A 17,424-nucleotide genomic window follows, 5' to 3' on the forward strand; every position below is an offset into this window, starting at 1 on the left:
TTACTTTGGACTGGGGGGGAATTAGTGGGACCGTGATGAAGAGAGCGTTTACAGGAACAACCGTTTTGGTCCCACATCTGCCCTTCCTGATGGATATTTGTTTGGGAAGGGAGCGAGCTCTCAATGGTGGCGGATGTTGGCTTCTGCAGTTTCTTTGAACTCTGCTGGTTTAACCGGCCCCGTTACGGACTTACTCGTTTATGGTGAAAAAGTTGGGAACTGAAAAAGAAGAACCCCCTCTAGTCCAGAGGGCCAGTGGCTGCTGCGTTCCTCTCCAGCACTGATTTACTCTCTGACCTTGGCCATGTCGCCTCATCTCCCTTATCTCCTCCATAAAAGATGGCTTGTGATGCTCACGGAGATGCCGCCATTCCCAGCCCCATGGAAAGCCAAGGATCAGCGTTTTTAAAGACAGTAGCCGCAAGGACGTTTTCTTCACAGGCTCTTTCTGCATTCCTGCGTTTCTAAATCCTTAGCCCTTTTAGTTTCTTGGGAAAGCATCTGGTTTCCAGCTCCGGGTCTCCCCAGTCTGTCATTTTACACAAATACACAAACATCCCGGTTTTGGATGATGGATTGGGGCTGCACTTTGGCTTGGATCACACAGCCCAGACTGGAAGAGGGGCTTTGAAGTCGTGAAAATTTCACATTCCTGTCCTGCCGGCAGAACAGCGCACAGGAGAGACGTACATGCTGGGAAACACGGCCCCTGGCTCATTTACGCTGCTCCGGCGTCATCCCGTGTAACATTACACACTCATTTAATTCACCTAAAGGGCATCGTTACCCTCCGCTTCCTCTGCAATAAGGGGGAGAGAGTTGGATCTCGCATGGATTTCCACTGGAGGATGTGCTCCTGGCCTTTGAGGGAGCCCTCGGGACTGCTATTACCATAGACCCCGTGCTTAAATCCCTAAAATAATATTGCATCTGGGCCACTGAGGCTCCCTCTAAGTCCACCCTGTATTCCCAGAGCCAGCTTAACACACGCACAAATTGCCTCCACAGCGGAAAACACCCTTGGATTCATTTCCCGGCGCCTCCGTCCCCCATATCGCTGGGATTTGCTGGGGACACCCCCTTTGCGGTGACACCAGGAGCCTTGCCTTGTCCTACAAGGCCCCGGGACGCGGGTGAGAACAGCAGGTTGTCGCCCAAAATGAGCACGAGGGCTGTCGCGCTGGGTCCCAGGACCTTTCGCCTTACACGTGGAAAAATATTAGCCAGCACTGCGATGATTTTTCTGCTGATTTACTCGCCGAGGCCGTAAATCAGCGCTTGTCAGAGGCTTGAGTTACGTGCCTGCGCCGGAGATTGATGGAGCCAGCTGCCAGCAGGAATTACCAAGCGGCAAACTTGAGTCTGAAATCAGTGGTGCGGGCCTTGGAGCCGGCTAAAATACTCAGGTGATTTATACAGGGGGAAACGGCTTTATGTCCTTTTCGACTGGGGTCCTCAATCCTGCCGATAAAGACCTGCAAAATCTCCTGCCTTTAATCTCGCGCGCGGGAAGGACGCCGGCAGTTTAATGAACTTAAGCTCCGCGCTCACCGTTACGATCAGGTTTATGGGCGAAGTCCTCGTCTCAGTGGGGGATTTTGCCTTAGTCTTCAGCCGAGCCGCAGTTTACCCAGCGCAGGCTGCCCATCCCTTTTCCCTATCCCGCCTTTTTTATATCTATTTTAGCTACTGCCCGTGTATAACACCCCCAGAAAGCCTCCGCGATGCCTCCGCAAGACCAGACGGAGAGAGGGGCTGTTGGGTTCTTCGGCGAAGCGGAGCCGCATCCGTTAGGAAAAAGACGTCCCGTGTCGCCTAGGAGTAAATAGTGAGTTAATGAATAAGGTGCCAGCAGATGGTGCTCAATAATTTGCATCCTCCTGGCTGGGACGAGGTGGTCCAAAAAGGCCGTTGAGAAAGAGGATTAAAAAGCGTCTGTAGCGCCGCAAATGGAGGAAGCTGAGGCACAGTTCATTGCATCGCGCTGACTTCATTTCAAGCGCGTCGCGGCATTAAGAAGGAAAACACCTTTTCATTGCGCGGGAACGCAAGAAGACAAGTGCCTTGGCCCCTCGTCCCGCTGCTTGTTTGCATCCCCGGCCTTTTGTTTGTTCAGAAAACAGACGGGGGGGGAAAAATAACATGGGGGAAAAAAAAAAAAAAAGACATTGCAATTCAGTTTCAAAAGAATCTCTTGGTGCCCCGGGGAGATAAAACTCCTAATCATATCGTTCCCTCTATCTCCCTCGGATGTTCCGCTTCCATCGCTAAACCAGTGCAGCCGTTGCTTTGGTTTTTCCCATGTGCAGATGGAAAAGTGTGAAACGCAGTGGTTCGGATGAGCAAATGGCCTCGGAGGCAGGAGCTGAGTGTTTTTCTTTCTCCCATTTCCATGGCTTACCTGCTGCACTTTCTTGGATGTCCCTTTGCCTGGGTTCCCTGTCCCTGCTCCCTCCGTGTCCCCCCATAACCCACCCATTGCATGTCTGGATTGCCCCAGTGTCACGCAGAAGCCACCTGTGACATTGAATTTCTTCGAATGAGCGTTTCACAAGGGATTTCACAAGAGGCTGGTGATAACAAATCCTCCTCCTTTAGACCCAAACCTCCTCTGGGCTCCGGGTACCAGCCGTGTGACACCCAGCCCTCAAAGGACGCTCCAGCCTGCGAAGCGCCACGTGATGAAAACATTTGTACAAACAACTTAGAGTAGAAACGCACTTTTTTTTTGGACAGGGCTGGTGCCTGGACTGCCAGGAACAGCGGCGTGGTCCCGAGGGAGCAGCATCGTTAGCTCATTCCCATCGGCGCGGGGAGCAGCCGGTTTCCATGCAAGGAAAGTGGCCGGGGAAGAAGGTGGGATAGGGCAGCGTGGGGCACCCTGGGGACATCCCGTCTCCCCCCTGGGATGGACGAGCATCCCCCGGCAGCAGGTGCAGGGATGGAGGCAGGAAATGGTTTATAGGGCTTAGGAAAAGCTGAGGTTTCTGGCAGGTTCCTGAGGCGTTCGGTTTGGCCCGGAGTTTTTTCGCTGTATAAATTGTGGGATTAGAGTCAAACATGAAACCGGAGCAATAGGCCAAAGGCAGAGCTGGCAGCTGGCTGGAGGCTGGGTTTTAATCTGTGCAAGCGTGTCCGAGCCAGGCTTTTGGAAGAGAAAAAGGGGGAAACGAAAGAAAGGGGAGCCCAGGGAGATGGGGGGTGGAAATAACCCCCAAAGGAAGAGGGATGAGGCCGCAAGGGAGTGGAGAAATTGGTCCAGAGACCGCAGAGTGGGACGCATCCACAAAACAAGGCAGTCCAGGGGATGGGGGAAGCCAACACCTCCCCGGGGACCGTCTCCCAGGTGGGTGCCACCAGACCTGGCACCCGTCCTCGGGGACACCGGGCACTGTCCCCACTCGCTCCCGGGGCCTCAGCTCTGCCGCCACGCGAAGCGGGAGGGTGTTTCTCCCCTGATGGCTGGTTATTATTGCTTTTGCTCGAGATGCAGTTTTCTGCTTTTCAAGATCGGGCCCATGCCCTTGGTTGACCTCCGGCGTTTTACTGCCGCATGGTTTGGATTAGCTGACTCATTGTTTATGGCGGGGTTTCACGGCCCTTTGGTGGGGCCGAGACACACACACACACACACAAAAATCATCCGTGCTGGGCAACGGAGGGAGATTTCGTCTTGCAGAGCATCAATGCCTTGTGAGATGGGCAGGAAAGCAGGGGTTTCCTGGGAGTCTTGGAGAAACCTGTGATTTTTCATAGAGAATTTCTTACGTGCTGCAGGTGGCCCCCCAGGACTGAGGGGATAAACAGATTTCCAGCATCAGAAACCTTATCTCCATCCTCCCAACTTTTGTTTTCTCCAACCAGTCACCCAGACGTGCTGGGGATGGAAGTCAGATGTGTTCTGAACAGACGTGAGGAATTCAAGCCGGGGAAAATCATACCCTGTGGATGAGGCAGGAATTTGAGAGCAGAGCCGCTCCGTACCGACGTTGCCTCCTCCTTCTCGTGGTTATCTGCTGAAAACACCATTCTTTAATCAGACGCCCCCTGAGCTCAGCGGTGGGGGGTCTGAGGGTCTCATCAACCTCAACAACCCAGTCTTTCTTCTTTTGGAGGCCAAGCAAAGCATCGAGCCCCACTTCTTGGTGGTGCCATCGTCCCCACGCATGACCAGATGCAATGGGAGGTGACGGCTCCCCATAGATGATGCCCATGACACATGCTCTCCTGCTGCGCTCACTCCCTGTGGCCAGGTAGGGTTTTGCTGAACAAGCCCACTCTTCATCTGCGACAAGGATATTTGAGGCTTATTCCTCCCGGCGTATGTGATCTCAGCCACGGCTGAGGACCGCGGAGGAGGTCAGGTCCGTGTCCAGATGTCCTCAGGGTCTGTGGGCGTTTAGATTGCAGATTCCTTCTGGCCCCAACCCCATCCCTGTTCAAACTCGCAGATTTCCGTTGGCTTCACCGTGCTCCTGGCTTGCAAAACGCCGGAAGATTCAGCAAATGCAGCTGCCGTCACCGATTACCCCAAAACCTGCTGGCACGAGGCTCCTAAACAACCGGGGAGGCTGTCACCCCCGCACACTGCCATACCCTGCCGAGGACCTTCCTCTCGCTCCTCTCTTGACGCGAACATGCAACGGCAAATCCGAGCATCGGTGGTGAATAAACACTGGCATTTAGGGAGTAATTTGGCAGAGCCCGGCCAGCCGCTGAAGCCCATGTTGGTGTTTTCCATGATCGAACCAAATCTGCAGAGACAGGGTGTAGTAGGGTTGCAAACCGAGGACTTCAGCAGCGATTTCTTCTGGTTCTGGCTGTAAAAAGGGGCCTCTGTACTCATTGCCCCAGATGAAAACTTGTTGTATTTACAAGTGGAGAGGTGATTTTTCAGCTCCCAAGCCCGCAAGCTCGCTCTTCTTCGTCACCAGCACTGACGATCCTGCATGAGACTGGTAAGGCTTGGGTGCAAGCTGGAAATGGCAGATGTGAACACAGCCCAGGTTTGTCTCAGTCCCAAATTTGGGTTCAGCTCATGAAGCAAACAAGGGCAAAGTAGCAAAATTCCAGTCAGACCCATATTTGGGCTCTGAACTGCAACGCGGAGTGGTTCCCAGTAACGTGCAAACCATCTACGAGTCCTGGTCCGAAGCGAGAGGGGTTGGCAGTGCTCCCGGAGCCCTTGAGCACCACGTTGTTTCTTCCACCACGCTTGGGGTGGAGCAGCGATGTGAGCTCCGGCTGCGCTGCGCCATTTGCCACCCCAGCGCTGAAGCCATTCCTGGGCTAGATAACATCTCACCAAGCTCCTTCGTTAGGTCTTGGCAGGCTTTGCTCTTGAATATTGGTGCTTGGCACCTCATAAATGCAAGGTGTGCTGGAATGGAAGCAAAATCCATAGTGTTAAAAAGCACAAGTGAAAGACTCTTGGGTCATCTTTATGTTCTTGACCTCTCTGCCACCGCTCCAAGCTGCTGTAAGCCACCCAGCGCTCTTAGCGGACAATATCCCATTGATTGCCCGAGGAGCTCATGCCAACGGAGAGGGCTCCGCTGACATTCCTGGCCCCAGTCCGCCCTTGGAAATGCCCGGGACAATGCACAGACTGTGTAGGTCAGAGCATCGTCGCACCAATCCAACCTCGCTGGAGGCCTGATGATGGGCAGCACAAAAAGGGTCTTATGGTGGTGGGGTACAGGCGTTCCTTTCTCGGGGTGGTGGACGTCATTGATTTATTCCCTTTTCTCGCTGGAAACAAAATGCCCTTTAAAAAGAAAGCAAAAAAGCTGAACTGGACGTGCCTTCGCTCTGAATACCGCCGGTTCCTGCCTTGCGTGGCCTTTTCTGGAGGGTGCCCTGCCCATGCCGATAACCCCGGCTCGCGCTGGCCCCGGTCCCCGGGGAGAAGGGAATTAGCACTTCATATTTCTAATGTACAAGTCGGGAGCAAGAGGCCGGCTGGCGTCTAGGCTGCTGCTGGCCCCTGACGAAATTCCTCCTGCTCTTCGCCAACAGTCCCCGTTGGGTTTCGGCTGAGCCCTTCTCCCCAGAGAGGTGCCGGCATCGGCATCACCCCCAAACCTCCCTCCTCCCCGGAACCGCTGTCTGCAGGCGGTAAAAGCAAATCTGCTTTTAGGTTAGGGACCAGGTCTTGTAAAAGGCTGGGTGAAATGCTGAGGAGAGCTCAAATAACAACGTAAACCCGTGAAACGTGAGCAAGGGCTCCAAGGGGCTGGCTCCTGGCGGCATCTCCATCATCCAGCTCCATCCCCGGGGTCGTGCAGAGACTTTGTTTTGCTCAGCGCCGTGTGGTTGTTTGGTTGCTTTTTTTTTTTTTTTTATCTTTAATACCATCTTATTTTTATAGAAGCCTGTTTCCCAAACAGGGCCTATAAAATCTTCTCCCTGCCCCTTCTTCCCCGAGTAAATATTTTTAGCTCTCGTAAACACAGGCCATTAAGCTCTTGAGAGTGAAAACCAATGCTCTGGGAGACACCGCTATAGGGGCAACCCACGTTCCTCTCCATCTAGACATGGTTAAAGCACAACCCAAAGTTACACCCTTATCTCAGCACCTCTGGCCGGACCCCGTGGCATGGGTTTGGGACCCACCAAGGTTTGAGAGCCACCAAGGTTTGGGACCCACCGAGGTTTGGGACCCTGGGAGGAGGCAAAACTCCGCAAAGCAGGTGCGAAACTGGGGGTTTTTATCAAAGTAAACCCAAAGGAACGAGATGGCCAGAGCTCGGTGGGTTGCAGCTCTCCCCAAAACGTCACTGAGCTTGGAAAACTCCCATCCCTATCATTAATTGCCCCCCAGCCTTTGCCGGATCCTGTGCAGGAGATGCTGTACACAAGGACGCTTTGCTGCTTCTCGGACCTCACGGTGCCTGGATCATGCGCTGATGAGGTTCTGTCTTTCCTTTTAGATAGCAGAGTGGGGGGAAAAAAGAAAGATTTATAAATTCTACAGTTTGAAACCCCAGCGGAGATCTTTGATTCAACCTCCCCCCCTTCATGAGGTTTCCTGCTGTTGCTGCCCGACATTTCACCAAAGTTCATCCACTTTGATCACAGAATCCCTGCAGTCTTCACCAAATTCCCCTAAAACTGATGGAAAATTCACACACACACACACCCCTTATTTTTTCCCTAGTCAAAATGTTGACTTTTGGGGAAATCTGAGCAGCCACAGCGTTTCTCTGGGCTTTGCTGGAGGCCGGTGCCCTGGTTTTATACGAATTGATAAAGAAGTTGCCCACAAGGATCATTTGGAGCAGCCCGGCGAGAAACGCCGTCCCGTTCCCAGGTCTCGGCATTCGACCCAGGTTGCGCAATGAGCCGGGGGAGGCTGGGATTGCGCTGATGAGTCCAAGATGTCCCCAGTAAAAGGGGACATCCAGAAAAGGCCAGAGGAAGCCACCGGTGCCAGGAAAGGACACTGGGAAAGTCTTTGATGAGAGCAGATATGACGTTGGCTTGGATGCAAGAGTCCTTTGAAGAAGCAAGGGGCTGAGGATGTGGCTTTGGGACAGCAAGTGGCTTTCTCTGGCTGGTTGGGGCTGTTTAATCTGTCTGGCCCCGGTCTGTGGGACACAGGGTGGCCTTGGAGAGCTGGACTTACCAGGGCAAGGTCTGGAGATGAAGGCTGGGGAAGGGGCTTAGTGGCACGGCTTAGATGGAGCGAGATCAGAGCTGGGCTCCCGTCCAAGGTTGAGGGCAAGGCAGAACTCTGAATTTCCCAAGCTGCCCGAGCTTCCCGGGTTTTGCAGCTTTGCAGCCTCCCGGGAGCAGATTCCCATGGTGGATTCCCAGCGGCGGAGAGAGAAAGCTTCCCAAAAGGGCCCAAAACCCATCTGCCGAGCAGCTTCCTTCTCAGGCTATTTGCGGTACGTGGATTTCTGAGGAAAGCGGCTCCTGTTTCCCTCCATCCCAGGGGAACCTCCCTTCCCCCTGCAGCGATGCAAGCCCGAGGCCGACCCATCTGCCCGCCCCGCGGTGCGGGCGCTTCCCACCATCCTTCGGCCCCAAAAAGCATCCCACTGGGAAACCTTTCCGTCGCCATCAGGAGCCAGCAGGCCCCTGCTTTCTTCCTTGCTAGGGTTCCTTGGGGCGCGATTCGCACAGTTAAGGATAAGGCACATTTATTAAGCTCCCCAACTCTCTAAGCAGTGGCTGAAAGCTCAGGAGCATCCCAAGTTGTGGCTCCACATCTAGAGGGACTCCATTAATATTTCCTTCCCCTCTTCTTCTCTCCCACACCCTTTATAGGAGAATAGCGTCGTCTGTGAGGATTGGTGGACTTTGCTTTCCAAAGGGAAAGGGGCACTGAGCGCTTTTTGCAACCAAGCCCCAACAGCTGAGCCCTCGAGCATCGTTTCCCCTCTTGTCCCCTTTCCCAACCCTGAGATGGGAGAGAATCTCCTTGCCAACTGGTGGAAATGGGGGTGACCTCAACCAGGAACGCAATAAAATACATATATTATCCGCCCGCACCGTTCATTTTCCTCTTGCCGCTCCCTGTTTTATTTACCCCCCGATGTAAGCGCCGCCGAGAGCCCCCCGTGTGCGGCAGCGGGCGGCGGGTGGGGTTTGCCGTCCCTGAAATGAGCTGGTGCCGGGCTTGCAGGGGGGAGATGTCAGATTGCCCTGAGCCGTAACACAAACCGCACGCATTCATTTTCCCGTCAAATCGCCTTTAAACAAGCCCGATGTGAGTAAACATGGAAGCGCAGATTGCAAAGCCTGTACAAACACTCCCGGCTACCCGGTTTATACACAGCAGATGTTAAAGTTTAGCAAGCCAAGAGGGTGAAGGAAAAAGGTTTCTTTTCGCAGACGAGGAGGAAAAGGTGATGCGGTTGTCAGAGCCGGCACTTTTCGATGGGCAAGACCCACGTGGCAGCGGACGGTGGGATGCGGGAGGCAGCGACGCAGCCTGGAGCATCCCCAAAACCCCTCGCAAGGTGCCTGGTACCTTTTATTCGGCCCCGATTCAGCCCGGCGCGCAGCTCAAATCATCCGTGGGATGTGCCGGGGTGGGCATCGCCTCCGCAGGGCACGCTCCGGGGGTTTAGGAGGGTTTGTGGGTCGGGGCCATTTGGGATCCGAGCCGCGGCACGTGTAGGAAAGCGGCCGCCATCCTGAAATAATGTTATCTTAGCAAATGGGTTTGTTATGGTTGTCGGCTTCCTTGAGGAGCGTTTCTTAATCTAGAAAAGCCGCCGTCCCAGCGCAGCGGGAAGTTTCTCATTATCAGCTCCGAGGAGTTCGGAGATGAGAGATTAAGGGGAAAGGGACACAAATCCACTGCTCCGGGAAAGAAAAATATGGGATCTCTCTCTTCAGTAAAATGTGAAAATGCCTTGGAAATACTGGCTGCATCCAGATGTGAACCCAGGTAGCCCAAAGCTGTGATGGAGGTGACCAGATGTGGGCTATGAGCAGCCGCTGGCGCGGCTTTAGCAAAGAAAATCTAACAGAAAGTAGAGAAAGAAGAAGCCCCGCACCTTTCACGGTGCCTCTCCTCCTGTTTCCTCATTTTGCCACGTTCTTTGCATTGTTTTTCACAATATTTTGGGGATAGATAGATAGACAGATAGATAGATAGATAGATAGATAGATAGATGGATGGATATATAGATAGATAGATAGATAGATAGATAGATAGATAGATAGATAGATAGATAGATAGATAGATGGATGGATATATAGATAGATAGATAGATAGATAGATAGATAGATAGATAGATAGATAGATAGATAGATGGATGGATATATAGATAGATAGATAGATAGATAGATAGATAGATAGATAGATAGATAGATGAATGGATGGATATATAGATAGATGGATAGATAGATAGATAGATAGATAGATAGATAGATAGATAGATAGATGGATGGATGGATATATAGATAGATAGATAGATAGATAGATAGATAGATGAATGGATGGATATATAGATAGATGGATAGATGGGTGGATAGATGGACGGATAGATGGACAGATGAATGGATAGATAGATGGATGGATGGATGGATGGATGGATGGATGGATGGATAGATAGATAGATAGATAGATAGATAGATGGATAAATAGATAGATAGATGGATGGATAGATAGATAGATGGATAGATGGATAGATGGATGGATATATAGATGGATAGATGGATAGATGGATAGATGGATGGATATATAGATGGATGGATGGATGGATAGATGGACGGATGGATGGATGGATAGATAGATAGATGGATGGATGCATGGATGGATGGATGCATGGATATGTATGTAGGTGAAGCAATTTGAGGGGTGAAAAAGCCACCTGGAGACGACTAAAAGGTGCATGAAAGCATGGAGGAATGGAAATAGGAGCACGTGGGAAGCACAACCAGAAGGTGCCATCTGAAAGGAGTTTCATAGAACCATAGAATCATAGACTGGTTGGGGTTGCAAGGGACCTTAAAGATCATCCAGTTCCACCAGCCCAGGTTGCTCCAAGCCCCATCCAACCTGGCCTTGAACCCCTCCAGGGATGGGGCAGCCGCAGCTTCTCTGGGCAACCTGGGCCAGGGGCTCACCACCCTCACAGCAAAGGATTTCTTCACAATATCCCATCTAAGTCTCCCCTCTTTCAGTCTAAAGCTGTTCCCCCTCGTCCCATGGCTCCCCTCCCTGCTCCAGAGTCCCTCCCCAGCTTTCCTGGAGCCCCTTGAGGGACTGGAAGGGGCTGGAAGGTCTCCGTGGAGCCTTCTCTTCTCCAGGCTGAACCCCCCCAGCTCTCCCAGCCTGTCCTCCCAGCAGAGGGGCTCCAGCCCTCCCAGCATCTCCGGGGCCTCCTCTGGCCCCGCTCCAACAGCTCCGTGTCCTTCTGCTGTTGGTGCCCCAGAGCTGGAGGCAGCACTGCGGGGGGGTCTCACAGAGCAGAGCAGAGGAGCAGAATCCCCCCCTCGCCCTGCTGCCCACGCAGCACCTATATAGGAGCAAACACAGGCACTGTGCTCCCTGTCCCCCCGGATTTGGGCTCGCTACCCAGAATAAGGAGAATTTAGGACCTTTTCCTCAACATCTGCGCTTGCACCTCTCCCCCCCAGCAGGTCCCTGCTGGCGTCCATCAGCGGAGCCCCGTCTGTCCGTCCCACCGTCTTGTTTGGTTTATCGACATTTTCAGCCCCTACGTTTTGTCCCGCAAGGGGAATGTTGTCGGGTTGTTTTTTATCTCCTTCCCACTCCGGTTTTATCAGTTATTTATTTATTTGGGTTTATTGCTTTCCTTGTTCATTTTGTTCGTTTCGTTTACTCAATCCCCCAGGCTGCTGAAATGAGGCACCGAGACAGAAAATATAGGACAAATAATTATTATTTGCATGTTCTCTGGAACAAGCCAAGAAAGAGTCTCCGGGGAGAGGGTGGGATTCGCCTCTGTTTGTTTCTTCGGAGGCAATATTAAAGAGGAAAAATGTGAAAAGGCGGGGGGAAGAGTTAACCCTTGCCGGAGCCGCTTCTCGGCACCGTGGAGGGGACCGAGAGCTCCCAGCAGCGGGGAGGAGGAAGAGGGTGGATCAGAAGCAGGTTCCCCGGTGCTTTTGGCTTCCCACCAGCAGAAACAACACCAAAAAAAAAAATCAAAGGCAAGAGGAATCCCTGGCAGCAGGGAGAGAAAAGCCGCGCAGGCCGGTACCCAGGGCAAAGCCAAGGGCAGGGTTATATTTTTCCCACGTAAACTCTCCCCTCCACCAAAAATAATAATATATATATATATACCCCCCTCGATGGCATTTTTAGGAGTGAACCCCAGTTGGATTTAGTGAATAATTTCCAGGCTTGGCTGCCGAGGCGAGGGGCTCTCGGGCGGCACGTGGGATGCTCGGCATCCCCCCGAGGAGCCCCGGCAGCAAACATTCGGATGCCCATCGCTTTGTACCAACTCATCGGCTTTGCAAGGGAGCTAATTTGGTGCCTTTCTTTCTTCCTGCCTTTCCTAAAAGGGAGCAAAGACACTGACTCACACGCACGCGACGCGCTAATTGCGGCCGACTTTTATTTTTCAGGTCCAAATAGGAAACGTCGGCCACGGCTGGGAAACCACCTGGGCTGCATCAGAAAATAAAATCCCTAAAGTTTGTCTAATTACGTCTGCACTGGGGATGGGAGGGAGGGAGGAAGGAAGGATGGACGCAAGGAATTATACATAATCATTTATACAGGAGATGGAGGGTTTTTTTTAAATAAAGAGCAGCTTAAGTGCTTTAAAATGACGCGCTTTGCATTTTCTTCAGGACGTCAGATCCTTGCTCTGGAGGAGATGGTGCTAAGGACTGGAAGGAGGATACACCTTGTGTCTTTTATCTTGCCTTTCTCTTCCTCAAAAGCCAGAAAAAAAAACAAAAAAAAGAAGTTTAAAAGGGATTGAGCCAAAGATTTCCTTTGCAAAGAGGCACACATTTTGAGCGGTTTTGTACAACCGAATAAAGCACGCTGTGAACAACATAGAAGTGATTTTCCTTTCCTCCCCATCACCTTTTGGTCCTGCACAGCAGGCACGGAATCCCGGAGGGTCTCGGGCTACTCTGTGATGCTCCGGGGATGCAGAGAAGCCAAAAAAACCCGGGATTCAGGTGGGATAACAGCTGCTTCGCGTTAGCGTCTCCCTCTGGAGGTTTCCCTTGTTTTTCTTCTTTCTCCTTGTTTCCTTTCCTCTCCGCTCGCTCCTTTTTCTCCTGCCTTTGGGAGAAAATAAAGCCGCCCGGGTTCTCCCTGTCTTTCGGTGCCCGTTTTTCCTCCGTGTTTGTTTTTCCACGTTGATACATCCTCACCTCCCAAGTAAGTGCTGAAGCCAGGGGGTTAATGGGCAGCTTGGGAAAACGCCGATCCAGGCCGTACCTTGCCATGACCGTCCCGCGCGACCCCGAGCAAGACCCTCAAACCAAACTCTCCCCTCCCTCCTTAATCCTGGCGGTATCTAAAGATGGATGAAGACGTGGCCTTTAGTCTCCCTCATTTCGTTTAACATCGAGCGTGGGGATATTGGGGTTTTTTTCCCCCCAAACTCCTTGAGATTTTTTTACGATGCTCAAATAGACCGAGCTTAAACAGACTCATCTCCTCTTTACTCATCATCTCGCCGCACCTTCCCCTCCATCCCTTGCCCAGATGTCCTTCCCCTACCTCTCACGCCTGCCTTTCTACAGCGTTCGGGGCTGCTTCTGGCCAACATATGTCATCGAGAACACAGAGCGCCTTAATTATCTCTGGCATGACGATGTGGTCCCTATAGTGACCATAATTTCGGGAACATGTGTTTCTGCTATCCAGAGCCCGAGCGCTGCACTTTGAAACTATTCCGAACGATATAGAGTTGCAGAAAAAGCCGAAGCGGTATATTAGCAAGGAATAAAAAAAAAAAACCAACACGACCCTGTTCTGTGACGTGGGGAGGGATATATTTAGGCTGTTTTCTCAGCTCTTGTACACCCCGAAGGCTTTTGATGCCGCGTAAAACTTCCAGCGCGTGCGTGAAGTCGCTCCGCTCGCCGGCTGCACCGAGCCGGGAGGTGCCGAAGGGCCCGCTCAAAATTGAGAACGTGCTTAAAGGGCTGGGAAAAATGGGTGGTATTTAAGCACAAATAACGATTAAAGCACCGAAATGTGGCCCTGAGCACCTCGGTGGCTCCGGGACGGTGTATTTCTTCGCCAGCTCTGGCCGTGCTCGATGCTTCGGCCACCTGAAAGTGTCTCAGATGCTCTGTCAAACCCCCGCCATCTCTCTTTTTTTGATTTTTGAGCAAAAAAAAGCTGCCGTGACTGCAAATAATTACCCTCACGCCCGGATTACGTACAGTGTTGTTCCTGCCACGACTCCGAAACATTTCTCCTTGAGGGCTTGTATTTCCAGAGCTGTCAATCCAACACCTCCCACCGGCGCTAAATTCATTTACAAAGGGGTGAGAAAAAAGAAAAAAAAAAAAGAAAAGAAACGCTTTAAAAAATAAATAATCAAGCCACATTAAATAACCATTTGGGAGACCATACGCCTCCCAGGTTTGCTTGGCTGAACTTGAGATTAATTAGGCTAAATCCGAATGCAGCACCTTCCCCAGGAGCCGGCTGGAAAGCTCTCACCGCTCACCCCACGGCTGCAATTTTCCAAGGGTTTTTACCTAGTTAAGGATTATAATCTTTAACAGCTGCCTGATTTCCTCAGCAAATTCCTTCAGAGATGCTGACGAGGTCCTCGGCTGACCAACGCCGTCTCCGCTCCTTCTGCCATCGCTTCTTCAAGGATTACGCGTTTATAGGGTGAAAGTATGCGACGGGAGACCTCCAAAAAGATAAAACCCAGCTTTTTCCACCAGTCAATCAGGAGGTGGGAGTTTGTTTGCCATAAATCCACGAGCTCTGCTTGCCAGATTAGAGTCGGCCGGACAAATTTGGCACTGACCGTGTTGTATAATTAGAAAAAGAAAAAAAATGCTAAAAAAAAAATAATCATAAAAAGAAAATTAAAAAGACTCAGCAGAAATGCTTGTGGGAACGTGTCAGTTTGCTGGCTGGGGAGGATGATGGGGGGAAGTTTAGTCTGCTGCAAGTAGCCGGCGAGGGTCGGCATCGCCGGGGGGTTGGCATCCCTCCCCGGCCGGTCCCGCTCCGCTGCATCGCCCGGCCACGGAAAAGCCGGGGTTAGGATCAGTGACACATCCCCAGAGCCACCCGAGCAGGGAAAAAGGCCTTTTCTGCTCGGAGAGCAGGTTTTATTCCTGCCAGATTCGGGAAGGGCCGGCCGTAGCCGGCGCAACGTATCCTCCCGCAGCCGCCGGCGCCGGGAGAGGGGATGGAGAAATGCGGGGAGAGGTGCCGGGGTCTCCCATCCCTGCTCCACATCTCAATTTCATTTCATATCCCCGACCTCGGGCAAGCATCCCCGGTTTCCCCGTGTGGAAAGCAGAGCTCTGCGCTGCCCTTGGCGTTTAGTCCCCCACCCCCGCGAGAGGTTTTCCGCAGGACATGTGCTATCTATTAGGTCCGTTTGTTCAACCTACGCCTGGTTTTGCTTTTGTGTCCTGGCAAAACCCAGTAATAATAATAATAACAATCATAAGAGCAATAATAATAGCAAGGCAGCATCCCAACCGCAGGGAGAGGATCCGCGGCCACATCCAAGCGCCCTGGACCAGAAGGACAGAGGGGGTGCACCCCCCTCCATGGTTTCTCTCCCTGACGTTACACTTCAGGTAAACCCCTTCTTTTTCTTTTTTTTTTTTTTTTTTTTAATTTTTTTTCAGTCTTCTCGGGTTTCAGCTCGGGCCGGAGGAGAAGAAGCAGATTCGCAGGCGGTCCCAGATGCGGGATGGGGTTTTAGTTTCACAAAGGCTCTGCCCGAGCCGTCCTCAACCCTCAGGGACGGGTCTGGAGCGAAGCAGGCGGGGGTTTTGGCTGGACCTTCGTTCTCAGCAAACCCCCGTTGCGTATTAAATCATCGAGAGAGTTTAGCACTCGTTATGTGTGTTGCGGCAAGAGCTTAAGAGGCCAGAGATCTCCGTGTCCCATCAGGAGCCCCAGCCATGCCCCGTGCTGCTATGCCATGGGGGTACATTCCGTTTTCGTGCCGTTTTTACTGCGTAAAACATAAGAAAAGGTGCGTTGGGTCGGAGCAGAGGTTGGTCTAATGCAGCATCTTTCTCCAAAGGTGGCCAAAAGCAGATGCCCGGGGAAGTGCGCAAGGAAAGGGTGAAGAAAGCGGATGGGGGGCTGAAATAAGCAGAACTAAATGCACTTGTTCTGGCAGAGGACTTGGGTAGGCCTTTTCTTTTTTGGTAGGTTTTTTTTTTTTAATAGAGGGTTTTTTCGTGGGTTTTTTTTTTTCTTTTACACTAAACCCCACAGTCCTCTCCGTGTGCCAAACCAGGGCAGAGGGAATTGAAATGCTCCCAGAGGGGCATTTCAGAAATACTCCCCGTGCCTCTCCCGGGGGGTAAAGAACTCCCTTCTCCGGATTGAGATGTTTGTTGGGAGCTTGATGAGGACTCCTGGGCATAAGGGGATGAGTCTGGTGCCCATCGGTCTCTCGCTTCCAATTCCCTGGCTGGTTTTAACCCCGTTTTAACCCCAACGACGCTGAGGTTTCCGAGTTACGGGTTTCCTTCACGTTTTGAGGAGCTGGGGGATGCAGGAGAAGACGCATCAGTGTCCCCTGAAGGGAAAGGCAGCCGGCTCAGCCTTTACTTTGACACCGGAGAATCCAAAGAATCCCAAAAAGGGAAGCAAACCACAATTTTTTTCCATGTCAGAAAACCAGGAATCCCTAGAGCCATCAGTGACGGCGTCTTCACGACGCTGGGAAAAGCTACCCCTTCCCCTTGGGCACAGCACATGATGCTCCGCACCGTTTCTCTCTCCCTGGGAGCCTATTCCTGGGGCTCCGGGCTTGATGTGGATGCGGGACATCACCTGTGTCACCCTCCCGGTGCCAGGTGCCAGTGTTTGGCTCAGCCCCATTAAGCCACCACTGGCTTTGCTGGGACAAAGCTCCCTGAGCAAAGAGGCCATGACTTGGTTGAACACCAGCCTTCCCTCTGAAGTCTTTTTTCCTTCCTTACCGGGTAAATACTTGGGGGTTTCGAGGGTTTTTTGTCTCTCTGGGTGATTTTTAAGGGCACCTGGTTAAAAACGTGGCTGTCACCCAGTGCCGGAGGAGCAAGGTGTTAGTTTTAACTTAGATTTCAGCTGCTGAATAGATACTCAAGGGGAAAGCTATGGCACGGGGTATTGCACCGGCTGGAAAAATCACTCTTTTTTCCTAATAAAGCTGTTTGCAGCCGGAGCCTTTGCAGCGTGGGATATATTTGGGCTGGAGCTGAACTTTCACGTGGGGAGAGACTTGGGCGATCAATCCTTTATTCCCCCTGTAGGAGCCGGCGAGGGGAAGATGCTCGGTCGGGTCTGTCGTGTTTCTTTCTTTATGGTCATGAAAAGCAAAGCGACCTTGCCCCCCAGTAAAATAAGTTAAATTTGCCCAATCATTACAACATAGTGGGGAAAAAAATATTGGATTTGCTGGGGGGAAACAAAACGCCGGAGGGGGTGACACCGGGCAGACGTGTCCCATTAAAAGGCAGGGCTTTGTCTCACGGTTGGCCCTGAAGGAAGGGGGAAAGAGGGCCGTGACTCAGGGAGGGTGTGCTGGGAATCGGTGAGAAGAATCCCGGCTGTTTTCCGGGCACCCAGCAGCCCCGCAGCCGGGTGGGCTGGGCTCCCAAGATAATCTGGCTTTTCCCAGACCCTCCGGAGGCGATGGGACAAGGGGCTGAGACCCAGGGTTTGTCGGCATACGGAGAGGATGACTCCGGAATAGCACGTCGGGAAGGGAAGGGATGGTCCCGGACAATGGGATGTGCAGACTTGGTTGTTCCAGGATATGA

The sequence above is a fragment of the Rissa tridactyla genome, chromosome 17 (genome assembly GCF_028500815.1).
Source record: "Rissa tridactyla isolate bRisTri1 chromosome 17, bRisTri1.patW.cur.20221130, whole genome shotgun sequence".
NCBI lineage: Eukaryota > Metazoa > Chordata > Aves > Charadriiformes > Laridae > Rissa > Rissa tridactyla.